This window comes from Elephas maximus, chromosome 25 (assembly GCF_024166365.1).
Source record: "Elephas maximus indicus isolate mEleMax1 chromosome 25, mEleMax1 primary haplotype, whole genome shotgun sequence".
NCBI classification, from domain to species: Eukaryota; Metazoa; Chordata; class Mammalia; order Proboscidea; family Elephantidae; genus Elephas; species Elephas maximus.
Genome location: NC_064843.1, coordinates 47,910,954 through 47,926,355, shown reverse-complemented (window position 1 = coordinate 47,926,355; position 15,402 = coordinate 47,910,954). Strand labels below are relative to the sequence as shown.

Below are 15,402 nucleotides of genomic sequence, written 5' to 3'. Positions count from 1 at the left end.
AAATTATAAAAGGCATCAAGAACATCAGTCAGTTTTTCAATAAACTTCTCATCGTTTGAGGGATGCTGGTATATGATTCCTACTAGCACAATCAGGTCCCTTTAACTTATCTCAACACTGCCCATCTGTCAGCTTGTTGTACTGTGGTGGCTTGCGTGTTGCTATGATGCTGGAAGCTACGGCACTGATATTTCAAATACCAGCAGGATTAGCCATGGTGGACAGGTTTCAATGGAACTTCCAGATTACGATGGATTAGGAAAAAAGGCCTAGTGATCTACTTCCGAAAATTAGCCAATGATCACAACAGAAAACTGCCCAATATTGTGCTGGAAGATGAGCCCCCTAGGTTGGAAGGCACCACACAATATCCACAACAATGGACTCAAACATACCAAAAACCATGAAGACAGCTCAGAACTGGGTAATGTTTCATTCTGTTACACACACAGTCACCATGATTTGGAGCTAAGTCAACAGCAACAAACAACTGCATACTGCAAATGCAAAATGTACTGCTCCTATCCAAATTCTAGACCACTGTATTTTACCTGTGAGGTATACAAAACACTATGGTTGTATCACTTTCTTGTGGCTTATTCTTCAATGAAAGGACAGCTCCTTCTCAGCTACCTGAATGCTCACTGCAGAACCTCAAGTCCTTCAGCCACACGGGGTCGGTAGATCATGTCAGCAATTCCACCAGCAAAGGCACTAAAGCCTTCCTGGAGCTGCTCTCTTCCTGCTTTTGTGACACTTGATTCCCCCACAGGCCTCAAGATACGGAATTGAATGAAGCAGCTGATCCGTGAGGTGGTTGCAGCCCAAGGTCACTGGCTGGTGCCTCTCCTGGGAGGGTTTATTTTAGTCCTCAGCCCTCAGCAAGCTGCCCTTTCCCACCTGAGGACACCAAAGACAAAGTGACGGCTCCTCTTTTCATTTCAGAAAAGTAGCTAAGGACTTTTCAAACATAAACATTTCCATGGGCTTTAATCACTTTATTGATGTAGCCAAAAAAAAAAAATTAAAAAGGAACTTAAAACTGAATTCTTTTATTTATTTTTTTTCCTCCCTTTCTGAAGAAACAGATGAAATACAGCAAATATTTCCAACTGTTGGGGGTGGAGGGATGGAATTCATATTTCAGGTCTGGAAAAGCTTCGGAATAAAAACACCCAGCGCAAAATGGGTGTGGAACACGTGAGGGGACAAGAAATCCCGTCTCTGGGATGAGAAGTCCTTGCTGTCACCACTGCAATGGCCCTTGGGAAATGATACAAAAGCCACTTTAACAGTAATGGCTTAAACGGTAGTGGGCTCACAAACAACACGGAGGAAACCCAGTCAGAAGAATCTCAGAAATATAAAGGCAACTACTAACATTTTAGATTGCTTTTCTACATGAACTGTTAGCATTTTTCCAGTTTCTTCAAACCTCAAGGGGAAATTGAGGCTGGAACAAATAACGCTGTTAATAAGAACTTTTAAAAGTTGGGCTGACAGAGAGGACAAGCCTTAAGCATTTCCTAGTGAGGAAAGATGACTTTTTTTTTTCAAATGTATCACACTTTATTTTTATGGTAAATGCTTTTCTTCTCCAACATTTTATGTTAAAAATAAAGTTGAATGATTTTTTTTTTTAACAGTGAGCACTCCTATACCTACAACTTAGAATCTACAATTAATTTTTTTTTACTGTACTTGCTTTTTTTTTGATATCCAGCCCATTATCCATCTGTCTGTCCATCTGATAGGCCATCTTACTATTTCTTACGCCTTTCAAAGTAAATAAGTGGCAGAAATGGGTACACTTCACCCTTAAACTCTTCTATCGATGGCAATGTAATCTTTTTTAGTTGAAGATTGAGATTTTTCTAAGAAGGCATATAAGGAAAGTAAGTGAGGTTTCAAGGTTCAAGTTGAGGTAAAAATGAGATTCTGGCAAGGGATGGAGCTCTTTCCATGAAAACCAGGAAGAACAGTGTTTAGCAGAACACTGACCTTAGCAACTGTTGAGAAAGTTACCTTTCAAAAGTCATGGTGTTGGCCCCACACCCTTCCTTCCTCCTTCCAATCACTTTGAAAAGAGAAGGCCAATTGGCCATGAAGAGCAAGAGATAGCACAACAGAGAGCCACCCTGGCAATGCAAAGATTGTGGGGAAAAACCCTGCTGTTGGCCAAGGTGGAAAATTCTCTCTTCTGAGCCCTTTCTTTGCTCTGAAAAGGACACCTTTAGGGGGTGGAAATGTGCCCTTTTGGTATGAGGAATAAAGGGTTAGAGAATTCTCTCTCCCCTTTGTTGTCACTGTTTTCTCTCAATATTTCTCCACAAAATGAGAAAGGCAGGTGGGTATTTGGGGTTTGGATGTACCCACTACTTGGCAAATGAGTCCAACAATAAAGAGTAAGGGAAAAAAATGAAAAATGAGTGGAAGACTGGGCCTGGCCATTCAGAGCCTAAGCAGAAGACTTTAGATTTTCTTCTAAACTGTCCTGCCTAGCTTACCAGGTAAAAGAAGAGAGAGCCACTGTGCAGAAGCATACCCAGGAACTGATGGGGTATTCACACTAGAGCATTCGCAGAGCATGGCTAAAAAGGGGAAGATGCAATATAGCAGTGGCAGCAAAGGGACTACGTAGCAGGTGGTATTTTCCCAAAATACCTGCAGCATTCTAGTCTTACAATGAGACCTGAACACTCCTTCCATAGAGACGTAGACCCTTCAGCCCCTCTTGTGACTCACTTGTAATCAAAATGATGTGATGGAAATAATGCAGCATGACTTCCCAGGCCACGTCATTAAGTCAACTGGAATAATCGCTGGAGCCCTAAGCCACCATGCAAGCAGTCCAACAGCCTGCAAGCCACCATGCTGCAAGGAAGCCCACATTTGCCTATGAAAAGCATCTGAAGCAGCTGGGAGCTGCTTCAGATGCTTGCTCTTCCAACTTCAGCCACCACCTGAATGCAACCACATGAGACACCCCAAGTCAGAACCATATAGCAAGCCCTCCCCAAACTCCTGACCCACAGAAAAAGTGAGAGAGATAAAAAGGGGACTGTTGTTGTTTCAAGCCACTACATTTTAGTGATTTCTCACGCAGCAATAGATAACCAGAACAGACTGCAACATATAAATTGGATCATGGTAATACCTTGTTTCATATACTGCAAAATCTAAGCCTTTGAGCTTGCTATCAGTTTGGCCAATAACTATCTTCTTCAACATGTACTTAGCACTTCAGCCTCATCAGTTGACATGCAAGTACCCAAATTTTTCTAGAATCTCCCCCTCCCCCCACATGCATATACATACATGTTTTTCCATTGACTGGAATGTCTTCCTTCCCTTTTTAAAATCTATCTACATTCTACCCTTCATTCAAGACCCAGTTTCTTCCAAAAAGTGACCTTAGAATTATTTATTTATGAAGGTTATCAGTGAGATCTTAGCTGCCAAACCCAATCATAACTCTTGCCTAAACCAAAAAAAAAAAAAAAAAATGTTGCCGTTGAGTGGATTCCGACTCATGGCAACCCTACAGGACGGAGTAGAACTGGCCCACAGGGTTTCCAGAAGTGTAATCGCTACAGAAGCAGACTGGCACATCTTACTCCCTCAAAGTAGATGGTGGGCTTGAACCACCAACCTTTTAGTTACCAGCCAAGTGCTTAACCACTGTACCACTTAAAAAAAAAAAGTTGCCGTCGAGTCAATTCCAAATCATAGCAACCCTACAGGACAGAGTAGAACTGTCCTATAGGGTTTCCAAGGAGTGGCTGGTGGATTGAAACTGGCAACCTTTTGGTTAGCAGCCAAACGCTTAGCCACTGAACCACCAGGACGCCATCACACCACTAAACCAAACCCAAACCCAGCGCCCTCCAGTCGATTCCGACTCATAGCGACCCTGTAGGATAGAGTAGAACTGCTACTAGGGCTCCTTAGTTCTTGCCTGCAGGGCAGTAAATCCAAAAAAACGAAAGCAGCAATGGCTCATCAAGGACAAAGCACTTCATTTTCTTTGTCCAGCAGTGCAGCCTCATTTCTTTAGCAAACAGGCTTAGCACATGGGAGAAGCACTGAGAAAGTTTCTCATCTCAAAGAAAGTAGGTCCCTCACCAGAATTTTCTACAGTATCTGAAAGTTGCACTGTCCATGTGAACTAGATGAGCTGAAAGTATAAAATACACACCAAATTAAAAAAAAAAAAAGATATAAAATATCTCATTAATAATGTTTATTTGATTAAATGTTGAAATGATAGTAATTTGGGTAAAATGAGTTAAATATATTATTAAAATTAATTTCAGCTGTTACTTTTTTAATGAAACTAAAGTTTAAAATGCATATGGGGCTCACATGATATTTCTATTGGGCCCCGCTGATTTAGAAGAGCAAGTGGACAACTGTGAACTTTTGTGTTAGACGGAATTGAAGGTGCTGAATGAAACACCACATGGTTCTCTAAAAAAATCTGTGAAAACGAAATACTTTTAAAGGTAAATGTTAGGAAACAAAATAAGAAAGAACAGTTAAAAGAGCTAAGGATGAAAAATAGTAAAATTAGTAGGCATGCTTGGAAATACTTCTAGTAAGAATAATCACCAGTCATACAATATCTTGCTTCTTTTCCAGGGCCACTGAAATCATTATGCATGATGGCATCCCTCTAAGGAAAGCTGTGAAATTTCAGATTTTACTGTTCTAACTCTAATCTATGTAGAAACTCTATAAGCTGAAAATTATGCAGGTGGCTCTCTCAATACTGCAATCACTTTAGGACTTAGAAGTTTGAAGGAATAGGTAACCACATCCTCAAGGGAAGGAAATGAACTTACGCAGCTTCTGAGAGTGCTCAACTTACACTAGGAAATGGCCTCAGTAGGAGAACATGGGCCTCAGGAGTAAGGAAGCGCATGTGAAATGACACATTGCTTGCTAGAGTGGACCATCTCAGTGTTCCCCTAGGCTCCATAGGATCCATTTAACTGTCCCGTGTGGCCATCTCCCAGTCTTTGTGTGCTCTGCTTCTAAGAGTGATGCCTTCCTATATTTCTTCAGCCAGACATCCTTCAACCAAGGGAGCTGCATCACCTGGAGTTGCAGGGAGCGGGAGTACCTGGAAGTGTACAGCTCCTCTCCCACCTGCCCACAGCCACTGACTGATAATGCAGGAATGTGAAAGTCAGCTCCCTTGCCTTGAGCAGGGATAGACTCCAACAGTCATTATGCCGTAGAGCTTCCCCTGGGATCAGGCTGAGGCAGGAACTTTGCTTGAATCATTCACCTGTTTGGCTTCTTTCTTTTCCCTTCCTTTTCCCCACTCATCACTAATATCTCCTGGGAACACTGCCCTAATAACCACTTGCACAGGAATCCTCACTTTAGGGTCTGCTTCTGGGAGCTAAACCTAAGACACTTGGCATGTAAGAATGCGCTCTAAGAAAATGCAAAACCACAGATTTTTTACATTGTTATACCATGGATGAGAATTTTTATAACACGTAAGAGTTGGAAATAACTGCAGCATCTACAGCTTAATAAATGAGAGATATCTCTGTTTCTAAAGAGCATTTTAGCAGACCTAGAACATAGGCTTAAAATCTAGAAAAGAGATGTTGATAGCTGGTACAATGTAATATATATATTATTGTATATGTGTTTTTTTTTTTTTTTAGTTTATATACATATAGGCACAGTGGTTAAGAGCTCAGCTGCTAGTGAAAAAGCTGGCAGTTGGAATTCACCAGCAGCTCCTTGGAAATCCTATTGGGCAGTTCTACTCTGTCCCATAGCGTCACTATGAGTTGGAATTGGCTCAGCGGCGGCAGGTTTGCTTTGGTGTGGTTATATACATAATTTTTTAACCAGGTATCAGATAAGTCAGGATAGCATATGAGGCTCCAAGTAGAGGTCAAAAGAAAGAGAAGTCAACATTAAACCTTGGTGAGCTTCATACCTGACACTAACATTATAAATGGTGTATATAATGAATATTTAATAAAAGCCATTTAAAATTATTTAGAAAAGAAGAAATCACCCCCAATATTAGGTAAGTTTACCGAAAGAGTAGTATATTTTCCAAACTAAAATATCACAAGGAATAAGTTATCAAAAGTTGTTTCTTTCTTTTAGTGAAACTAGAAGAAAGCTTCTGGTGTAACTGGACTAACAATTCCTCTTTACTCAGAGTCACCCTGGAGCTAGAAATGTAAGGGTGAGGATAATTCATCCAAAAATAGTCATTTTGTTGTCTATATTAGGATTTTTGATTTTAGGAGCTTCGTGCCTAACACCAATAAAAGTTACGTTGAATGTGGCATAAATATGCAAGATCTAGTTACTCTTTATGCCATTATGGTAAGAATTAAATATATTCTGAATGCCTATTGTGGACATGCTAGGCGTAAAAGAACACGTAGAACTAGCATACAGCCAGGACTGGTGACTGTTGGAATCATAGGGAACTAAGGCAGACATTCAAGACAAAACCAGAGTGTTCAGATTCCAGGTTCTAGATGTTACTAATTTTGAGTATGGGAAGACATTATAAAAGAATCAGACTTCAGTTTACCATGTATTAAAATAAATAAATAAATAACTCTCACAATTCAAGATATCCAAAAAATTGAATAGTGCTAGAGGCAAAATGTTTTTATTTTTAGGGGAATGGAAAGAAACATAGAAAACATTCTCTCTTTGGGAGGAGGACAAAACTACAGCAAAGAATAAACCAAGTGACAGTGGGGTGTTAAATCCAATTAGATTGTATTAGGCGTACAGATGGGAGAGGAGCAACACACTATATTTGTTTTCTAAGGACCCAGTGCCATTCAAAGCCTTTGTTAAATCAACTGTACAGCATTTATATCACTTAATATGGAAGAATTTATTCTTTGCACTTTTTAAAATATTTTAAAAATAACTTCTAAGCTCTCTCTTTTTTTTGACTCTTAAATCAGTGTTTATACTCACAGAGCAAGTAATTCTTCAGAGGAACTAGCTGATGAAAAAAAATGACCTATTTAAGGACAATACAACTATTATACAGGGAAAGTAGAGAGTCCAGAAAAATATAATGAAGGAGTAAAAAGCAGATGATGTGTCTACATTGATTTAAGTTCCTGTGGAATTATTCAGCCCCAACTCTGCTGTCCACTAAGACATGGTTGATGAGTCATCCTTGGAGAGTCGTAAACTATAGTTCACTTGACTAAAAATAGGTAGGAACATTCAATAATAAATCTACTTGCTTGGTATTCTCATGTCATCATTAAATACTGATTACTTGGAGAAGTGTTAGGTTGCGTGTCTCTTCCCTCTCTTCACAGAAAAGCTGGAAGAAAATCAGCCACAGGCACCACTGAAAGATAATGAGGTGTCAGACAGGACATGCAAGATGCTGAAGAAAGTAACAGTGATTTTAAACGCCTGGGACCTGGAGCCCACCTAGCTGGAGAAGAGCAAAGTAGCTAGTTACCTTTTTCATGTGCTCACTACAAAATTATTTATTTCCGTGAAGTAAGAGATGATACATCATCCATTTTTTTTTTTTTTTTTATTACTTACGACTTATAGAATACAGCAATTTGATTAAAGGGTCAGAAAAGAAGACACTCTAGGGTTCTGGCTCTGGAAGAAGCTTTCCCAAGTTATGGTTTATAAAGAAATAGAGTATCATCTAAAGATATTTCTGGTTCCCTTTTAGCATATATATAAAGGTTTGTAGAATGGAACTTTAGGAGTACTGGAAGAACTTATTTACATCATCCCATAGGCGGTTCCCATAAAATGGAGGGTTCTAGCTGTAAATGAACATAATTTTGATCTTTCATATCAGTGGGAATCTTCTTAAACAAAATCTGTATAGGACTGAAAATTGGTCACATACCTTTCTCCTCAGAAAGAGTTGTAGAGAACAGTAACTGAATAAAATCTGACACCTTATAAACACTGGCAATATTACCACAGGCAGAAAGGAGAAAATCTAGCAAACAGTGAAATGCACAAGATTGATAGTGGAATTAAGAAACTCTAACCCACATCAAGGAAAACATTTGGGAATCAATTTTGAGAAGCATTTCAAAAACAGAGGAAAAAAATGAAGGGATCCATCTTACAGACTGAAAGCTCTAGAATCCCACCACAGCACCTCTGCGCTGCAGGCAGCAGGGTACTCACCAGGCGGCTCTGGAACAACTGCAAACGATGTCTACTTAGTCAGGCTCGCAACGCCGTCCTCTGTGAAGCAAGTAGACACAGAAAAGAAAAATCAATGTAGAGGACTTCCAGAGTTCTCAAAGAGAGAACCAGCCCTTTACACTTCAAAATCAGAATCTATAATATTAAAAAAAAAAAAAACAGAAAAATGCATTAATAAATTAGTGACACATTTCTAAGCAGATGACAACAGCATTCAGTCATAAATTCAGAAGTATCACTGCTACATCCAGTCTACAGGGCACATATACCCCCTCTCCGAAACTGCTAATCTACTATTCAGCCTCTTAATCTGTCAAAATAATTAAGCAGTAGTTGAACAACATGGCTATCTAAAATATTCTAGAAGTAAATATGAATTGCTTTTTCAGAATAAAACTATAATGTCCTTAGATGAACTGTAACTGAAAAAAAAAAAATCTTTCAAAGAAGATCAGTGCTGAATAGAAAAGATTTACAATAAAGTTGTATCTATTTACAAAAAGTCATAAGGAGCCTGAAGGTACAGTTAAGCCCTCGGCTACTATCAAAAACATTGGTGGTTTGAACCCACCCAGTAGCTCCATGGGAGAAAGACCTGGCAATCTGCTTCTGTAAAGATTACAGTCAAGAAAACCCTATGGGGAAGTTCTACTCTGTCGTATGGGGTCACTATGAGTTGAAAACAACTCAACAGTATCCAACAACAACAAAAAGTCATTATTTTAGATGATTGTTTTTTGTATTATCTAAGTTAATAAGTTGTTTATGTTGATTCTGGATTGGACATTGGATTTCTGGTTTAGCTGAAATTAAGCATCTTTCCAAGACGTAAAAAAAAAAAAATTTCTATCAAGTCGGTTCTGACTCATGGTGACCCCATGCATGCTAGAGCAGAATGGTGCTCCATAAGCCTTTCAGTGGCTGATTTTTCAAAAGCAGACAGCTAGCCATTTCTTCTGAGGTGCTTCTGGGTAGACTTGAACTGCCAACCTTTCAGAGAGCAGACAGCCTGTGTTAACTACTTGCACTACCCAGGGGCTCCTTTCAACATGTAGTGGGGAAAAAAACTTTTAGGTGGTATCTGAAGCACGTAGAAGTAGGAGGAAGCCTATGTGCATTTGGGGAGAAGGTGGAGGCAGAAAAATTGGCAATAGAGACATGGGAGAATGATGTCTGTAAAGTCTGAAAACCTTGGAATTGGTGAAGGCCACCTCTATGTATGGAGAGGTGTAGAGCAGAGTCCCTTAGTAAGGTCCCAGGTACAACGGTACTCTGCAATGCAAGACTAAATCCATTATTTAAAAAGGAGAAATCTGGGTCTACCTGGACAGATGTAAAAAACCCTCAGGTCATAGTATTAATTTTTAAAAATTTGAGCAGTGTAGTAATAAACATACTATGATCCCATTGTATTAAAAACAAATCCCACAAATCTATATGTGAACACACAGACATGTGGAGAAAGAACAAGAAACTCTTCAGTGTGGCTACCTCTGGGGATCCAGAATTGAAAGGAGGTAAAAAGGGGGCATTTGGATTTTACTCTACACCCTTATGTAATATTTCACCATGAAATATATTACTTTTATCATTAAAATTGAAAGGAAAATGAATCCAACTCATCCCAAAACTTTCTATATACAGAAATGTTCCACTTCACATATACAGAGGTACATGGGTCATACACACTGACTTTACCGTTACAGTGAATATGTACTATGATTCTGATTCTAGGCATGGATTGCTTTGTCCTATTTAATCCATATAAAAATCTAAAATGTATGTACTGTAATTACTACCACTTTTTGTTAAGAGGAAACTGAGATGCTGGGTGAATAATAAAGAATCACACAGGACCCTGACCCATGTTTAGCCCATGTTACCACCTCTTCCCCAGCATTTAGCACATTTTCAATATGACATTTATATTCGTTAGGATGTATTTTTTTTTTTTTTTAACGTGAGACAGTAAGTTTCACCAGGGCAGGGATTATGTATGCACTGAAAACCATTATGTATATCCCGAGCACCTAGCACAGTGTCTGGCACATAGGAAGTGCTTCAATAAACCTTTGTTGAATGGATGAATAATTAAGTGGCCCACCTAGAGCCGGAAGTTAAGCTACATAATTGTTTTACACCTCTGGGGGCTAGGAGACATGCCAAGTGCCAAAAAGCTCATTAATTAATGACTCTGCCATGCTCTTCACTTTGAGAAACCACTTGCCACCTAAGCCTTTTTGTAACCAAAGACTTACGAATCAGACTTATGTTTTCCCTTCCCTTCTCTTACTCCCTAGTGACCATTCAGCATAAAAGTCTGCACTGTTCCATAGACGTCTGTAATTATGTGCATGGCTAGGGCAACATTTGGTAAAGTCAGTGTTAAAATACTTAATGACAAGAAATGAAGCAGTATAGGCAGCTATCATGAACTATTTGGCTATTGGGACATTGTAGGTAAATTATTGCAATTGATTTGGTGGTGTGACTCAAAGCCTCAACTTATTACCCTAGTATTAAAGGGCATAAATGGGGTATAAAAGGGTAAAGGGGAGACTATGTACATGGGTGTGTGTGTGTATGTGTGCTTCTGTGTGCCTCTGAATATTTATTTGGTCTTTAAAAAGCAGATTTTTTTTTTCCATAACATAGAAGGAAATCTAGTAGTCAAACAAACAAAATCCCCAAATCCTAAAATTTTATTGGTGCTGGTGGTAACAAAAAATTTTTTATATTCAACAAAGGTGTCAAGACCACTCAATGGGAAAAATAGTCTGTTCAACAAACTATGCCACGAGAACTAGATAAAATAATGAGGCTTGACCCCTCCCTCAGACTATAAAGAAGTAACTAGCTCAAAATGGGTCAGAGACCTAAATATAAGAGGTAAACTTCCAGAATAAAACACAGGGGTAAATCTTTGTGACCCCTGGTTAGGCATGGTTTCTTAGCTAAGACACTAAAAGCACAAGGAACAAAAGAAAATAAAAGAAATGGGCTTCAAAGGACACCTCCAAGAAAGTGAAAAGACAAGCACAGAACAAGATAACATTTTTTGGAAATAATTTGTCTGATAAGGGCTTGTATCCAGAAGTATATTAAGAACTCTTACAACTCAACAATAAAAAGCCACATAACCCAATTTTAAAAACGGGCAAATGATCTTAACAGTCATTTCTTAAAAAAGATTTTAAAATACATGAAAAGATGCTCAATATCATTAGGCATCTGGGAAAGGGAAATCAAAGCTACACCCTCTAGGATAGCTGTAATCGAAGACAAATAAGGAGTTCTGACAAGAATGTCGGGAAATGGAAACCCTCAGAGATTGCTTGTGGGAATGAAAAATGGTGCAATAACTTTGGAAAACAGTCTGGCAGTTCCTCAGATGGTTAGACATAGAGTCATCCATCATACGATCCAACAACTCCACTCCTAAGGATATACTCAGGAGAAATGAAAACATACGTCCACACAAAAACTTGTACATGAATGTTCATATCAGCATTATTCATAACAGCCAAAAAGTGGAAGCAATCCACTAGTCCATCAACTGATGAATGGATAAACTAAATGTGGTATATCCATAAAATGGAGTATTATTTGACAATAAAGAGGACTAAAGGACCAATACATGTGACAAAGTAGACAAACCTTAAAGAAATTATGCTGAGTGAAATAAGCCAGTCACAAAAGACCACGTATTATATTTTTCCATTTATATGAAATGTTCAGAATAGGAAAATTCAGAAACAGAAAGCACATGAGTGACTGTCTAAGGCTGTAGAGAAAATGGAGAACGGAGTGACTGCCAGTGAGTCTGGAATTTATTTTGGGGGTGATGAATATGTTGTAAAATGAGATAGTGATGATGGCTGCACAGCTCTGTAAATATACTGAAAAACATTGAATTGTACACTTCACAATTTTATGTAGGTGAATTTTATGGTAGGTGAATTAATCTCATTAAAGCCTTTCTTTTTTTTAAAAGGCTAAATTTCAATGAGTTTGTCAGTAAATATTACTAGGTGTCTTTCTAAAATGACAAAGTATTAATTTGTATTCTTCAGGAAAACACAGTAAGTGGTGAATATTTACATTTAAAAAAAACTTACTATTTTAGTTCTCATGGGGCTGCTTGTGATAGGAAATACACAACTATGTGTTCACCCTTGCCAAAGAGGAACACATCTCAGAGCTGCCTCCAAACCATAAGAAAGCCCCACCATCTTACCTCAGACCACTACCAGTGATGCCACAGTGTTTGAGATATGGTCTTATTTCAAAGCAACAGAAAACTTTAGCCAAGGCTGAAGTTTTTATTTCTCAGTGGGTGCCAGCGAAAGGGGTCCTCCAAGTATTTGAGCGTAACATGGCCAGGCTTGATTTTGTGAGTCTATATACTGAACACAAAACTCTTGGCATTTAATGGCCTCCTCAAGACATTCATTATTGAGATTTTTGTTTTCAAGGGAAGAATAACTGGGCAAAACTGAAGCCCAACAGAGATCATTGCATTCTAATAACCTATTAAATGTAGAAATTAGTGTTTTAAAAACAAACTATTAAAGAGCAGTTGTGTCTGTTTGTGCAGTGTTAAGAAACCGACTCAAACCTTTGTATCTGAAATCAATAACCATTTCTCTTGGTCCATATGTGAGCTCAAGAGAGACAAAGAGGGCAGGCCAGATGAATAAGCAACGTTCAAGCCTCTTCTTACGTCCCATTCGCTTATATATCATTGAGCAAAGCAGGTCATGTGGTCAAGCCCAGATTGAAGAGGTGAAGAAAGGGTCTCTTCCTGACGGCACATGGTACATTTCACACGCATGGACGGAGGGAGAAGGCCTTGTAGCCATTTTATCAGCCGACCACAGCATTGTTTCCCAAAGCAGCACAAACTCCCACCGAAGGTGGAGGTCTTCACCCAGTGGCGCTAACCACGCCTGGCTTTCGTCCAGTATAATCGAGCCGTAGACGTGAGACACAGAGTGTTGGCAAAGTGAAAGCCATTATTATTATTTATAGAAGACAAACAGTAAAAAATGGCAGTTTTATTCCTGCTTGGACGTCTGAGGCAAGTCCGTGCGTGTAACTCAGATAGACACAGAGTTTACGGCTTCCGTAAAAGTCACCAAATGGAATTATAGGTTCAAAAAGGTAAATGGGCCAAAAGGACATCTTGTTACCCCAAAGAGTATCATATCACAACATTAACAGTAACCATATCTTGGAAATAAGTTTCATCCGTGCAATCACATTTGATATTTTCACATACGGAGTTAATATGTCTAAGCTTCCTCATGCACTCAACAAATATTTTTTGAGCACCTATTGTGTGCCAGACACTATTCTTGGCTCTGGGGATACGGCACACTTTATGTTAACAAAACAGGTGAAATGCCCGATTCTCGTTGAACCCACAACTTCCAATTCTCTCTCAGTCAGGCCCACTGAGACTAAGCTCCCATTCTGAAAGTCAACTGTGCCCCGTAATATAACTTAACACAGGAGCGACAACCACCACAGTCACAGTCCTGGGGATTATCCAGATATGTACACCAGGTGGTAGGAATCTTGAGGACCATCTGATAGTTCTGCCTATGACACCTAGTAGCCACTAGCATACATTTGTCATCTGTGTTAGTCAGGCTGGGAGCTGAGGTAATGTAACAAGAAAAGCTACACTGGTCAGCAGAAAGGCGACGTGGATGTTAAACCAGAGGGTGCGTTTTTCCCAAGTCTCCTGTTCATCAACTAAAGTAGTTAATGTTCTTGGGACTCTGCCAAATTCTAAATCTGTATGAGGTACTTCTTTCCTTTAGCTTAAACTAAACCTTATGAAACTTGATGTATAGAAAAATGACATTATAAAGAAAAGGAGAGAGAAAAAAAAAAAAAAAAGCAAAAACACGCCCAGTTCCCAGAAGGACTTTATTTTTTTTATTAAGACAGAGTATCCAAATGACACCATAGGCTAAATTTTAAAAATTGAATTCCTTTATATTTTCTACACATTGTCACCATTTTAACTGCTCTTTCATTCAAGTGACTAGGTTATTTGGAAATTATGTAGAGACAACATATATGTATAACCACACTAATACTTAAAGGAAATGGCTACCTCAATACATCGACTAGCATATGGCGTATCAGTTAAGATTTTTATTACAGGAAAAAATGAATTCTCCCTTTAAACACAGGCTTGATTAGAAAGCAAAACTGCCTGACAAGTTCAAAAGACGCCAAGTAAATAATAATAATAAATAATTACGGAGAAATCACTATACCCACATGCTATGTTCAGCGTTTCATGTATCTTAACTCATTAAACCTCACCACACTTTGAGAAGTAGTCATTTTCTAAAGATGAAAAATCGAGGCACAGAGTACTTACATCATTTACCCAAAGTCACATTACCATATCTGACTACAAACGCTGGCCATCTGGCTCCAGAACCCTTCCTTTTACCACCCATTCATCCTCCCGGGCTTTCACATTGTGACACAGGGGCACAAGGTGGTGGTCAAGTCCATGTTCATTGCACTTGGACAGACCTGACTGATGTCCATGATCAAGGGGAGAGTGGGACCTGCAGCCCAGGAAAGGGGTGTCTTTTTGTAACTCACATAAAGACACCACATGTACCAGCAGCAGCCTTGTTCAAGCAAGCCTATGAAGTTATCTAAAAAAAGAACACAGGAATTCCTCTACTTCCTGCATCTTTATTTGGAAGGGGAGAGCGATTCCTTTTTCTCTCTTTTTTACTTCCTCTAAATCATCTTCCATAATCCTCCATTTTGAAATTGAGAGACCATGAAAGAATGAGAATACAAGCAAAAGCTAACTCTAGAAGCAAACAAGAAAAACCATTGGCTCCCTTCCCTCTTCTAGAAAAGAAAATCAGCCTCCCTCTAGTAACAAGAAAGGAGAGTTCTGAAGTTCCATAGCCTCGGATCCTTTTCATCAATTCCATCCACCTGTGCAAAGGCAACATGGAACCTGGTGCCACCAGTCAGATAGCAGAGACCCCACAAGACCCATGGTTAGCAGCCGTAGTACTAGGTCACTGGAGGTGGAGCTGGGGTAGGGAGTATAACATTAAATCTTCACATTTGCATTAAAGGCACCTTTGCTTTCAATGACTCATTTCCAGACGGTTGGGCAAGCCCGTGTGTCAGATGATATTT

At 39.1% G+C, this 15,402-nt stretch overlaps 1 protein-coding gene across 9 annotated transcripts in view; it reads right to left on the bottom strand.

The window, feature by feature from the left end:
- Window positions 1–15,402, bottom strand: part of PLCB4 (phospholipase C beta 4) — a 446,434-nt gene that overhangs the window by 255,058 nt on the left and 175,974 nt on the right. For all 9 annotated transcript variants that reach the window (XM_049869961.1, XM_049869962.1, XM_049869959.1 and 6 more), the window contains one exon: window positions 8,188–8,247. The gene's annotated coding sequence lies outside the window, so the exon portion shown is untranslated. The remainder of the gene's footprint in view (window positions 1–8,187; window positions 8,248–15,402) is intronic.